Here is a 2,626-nt window from a genome sequence, read left to right as displayed (position 1 = left end):
GACTTAGCACACAGACCATATGCCAGGTTGTGTTTTAACTTTTAGCTTCACCAAGACACACAGCCTGCAATGGTAGTCTGCATGTGTTAGGTGAGGGGTTCCTGAAGTAGGCACAATACATTCTGCAGCCTTTGGGGACCCCCTTAGATACCCATACCGTAGGTGCCAGGGGAACAATTTACTAGGGACCTACAGGGGGACCAAAAGTATTGCCAGCTGTGGAACAATTGTACAGTGTTAGGAAAAGAGATCTGGAACTGGGGACCTGGTTAGCAGGAGCCCAGTACACTTTCAATCAAAACTGCATCTAATACCAGGAAAAAATGTGGGGGTGACCATGTCAGAAAAGAGCACTTTCCTACAACCACATGTATTCCTCACAAACGTTATGATTTCCTTTAAAAAATGAATAAAGCCACCATATACCCCCAGTAGTAGAACACTCTTCTTAGCCAAACAAGCAGAAATATCCAGAGTTTTGGATACTGGAACTATAACAGACTACTTTTTTCTTCATCAGTATGGTACAGGAATATCATGGTCAGAATATTGTTTGACATCGTCATACTTCTCTGTTATATTTTAATTCAATGTTATATTTACCAAATTATATGTATTTAGTTTCTTGAAGATATAGCATTTAGATAAATATGGTTATTAGGTTATTAATATCATTGACATCAAAATGTATTAGGTATTGATAAGATTTAGTTCATAATGGTATGATCCGCCTTCCCCTACTGGGAGATTACAGATGGAATGATCTGTAGGTGGTTGGGAACTAGAGTGCATGATAGAATGTTGGAGCGGTGAGAGAAGGTGATGAAGGAGGTGAAGGAAGGCACAGAGTGGAGAAGAAGCAATAAAGTCTGAATTCAAAGTAAAGAAGGCTGGATTGGACTTTGTAATACTGGCGACGAGGAGTGCGTAAGGGGGCACATTCTTCTCCACCCCTTTTTTCAGGTTGATGACACCCCACCTATCCTGTGTCCTTATATGAATCACCTCTGACTAGGATTTGGCACGTGTGCCTGACATGAACGAGGAGTCCTGTTTATTTTGACAGGAATTCAAAGTATAAACCGCACTTGAATGGCATTTGGCATTTGAATCGAAGCAAGCCAAGCGCGAACAGTGAGTCGTTTTATTTGGACAGGAATTCTATGTTTAAGCCGCACCGCAATTCAATATTTAAGCCGCACCGCAGCGTTCTCAAGTGAGGTTCTGTCAGTCATATCGGAGTTAAGCACCTCTGACTAAAATTGGCGCGGAGTGTCTAGCGCGAACGAAGGATTCTATTTATTTTGACAGGAATTCAACTGAAGCCGTATCGCAGCGTTTCCGAAGTAATATTCTTTCTTTCACATCGAATTGAAAGCAAACGGTATTTCGGAAAGCTTTCGAGTGTTTACATTACTCAGAGGGCGATTTAAGATCAATATTAACGAGCAGTTTGGAAATGGTAATTGAAGCGTGAACAAAGGGTTCTGTTTGTTTTGACTGTACCGCAGCGTTTCTCGAGTGAGGTTCTGTTTTCACATCGAGTTGAGGTTCAGCGAGCAAAGGCAGACGGCATTTTTATGAACCTTCGTATATTTTCTCAAAGTTCGTTTAAGTTCAACTATGATGAGCAGATTCGTATGGAGAGTGTTCTATTTACTTCATGCTTGACTAAAATTCCACAAGTGCTAAAACCCACTCGCAAGCAACATTTCTATCAACGTGAAGGTCAAACTAAGTTCAACATACACGGTGACTGCAATTATTGTGGAATCTACAATAAAATTCTTCAGATTTCCTCTAAATTCGCCTGTTAAGCAATTACGCTGACAGGCACAGCTTATCACCAAAATATCTAACGTTTCTCGCATAATTGGGATTATCATTTCCAAACGCTGACAGGCACAGCTGCTAATAAAATATCAGAGGGTTGAATTGGTCTCCAGTTCCATCCGCCTCTGTTATTATAAGGGCAAAAGCTAATGTTAATGACTTTACACTGTTTTGATTCCTCAAGGGACATGAATTAATTACATTTTTCTACTTATCGATTTATTGTTACCATATACAGTATTATTAGGAACTTACTACTTATCTGTTCTGTGACTTGTTAATAACCTTATAAAATGGCAGCAGCGGGAATGTCACAACCAGTTCCATTTTTTAATGAGATGGGCGAACCTAATGTACCTTGGAAAGATTGGTTCAACATTTTTGAGTCTTACTTAATTGCAATTGGAGGGGATAAATTCAATCCCATTAGGAAGCAACATATTTTGCTTCATAATATAGGAACTCATGGGAGGAAAATATATGAATCCCTCCCTGATCCAATCTTTCCTGAGGGACAAGCCCAGGACGAGTATGTCACTGCATACTCAAAACTAGAAAAACAATTTGGTGATAGAATCAATGTAGTTTTAGAAAGACATAAAAAAAATTCCCGATGTCAAAGCAAGCAGGAGAGTGTAATAAACTATATTGCGGCTTTAAGAGGATTGAGTACGTTATGCGAGTTCGGAGAATTAAATGATTCTCTAATTAGGGATCAGTTAGTTCGTTGTACTAACAACACTAAAATACAAGAAAAGCTTCTGCAGAAGCAACCAGGGTTGGTAGAAGCAGT

The sequence above is a fragment of the Pleurodeles waltl genome, chromosome 6 (genome assembly GCF_031143425.1).
Source record: "Pleurodeles waltl isolate 20211129_DDA chromosome 6, aPleWal1.hap1.20221129, whole genome shotgun sequence".
Taxonomy (NCBI): Eukaryota; Metazoa; Chordata; class Amphibia; order Caudata; family Salamandridae; genus Pleurodeles; species Pleurodeles waltl.
Note: the sequence above shows the minus strand (reverse complement) of the source record.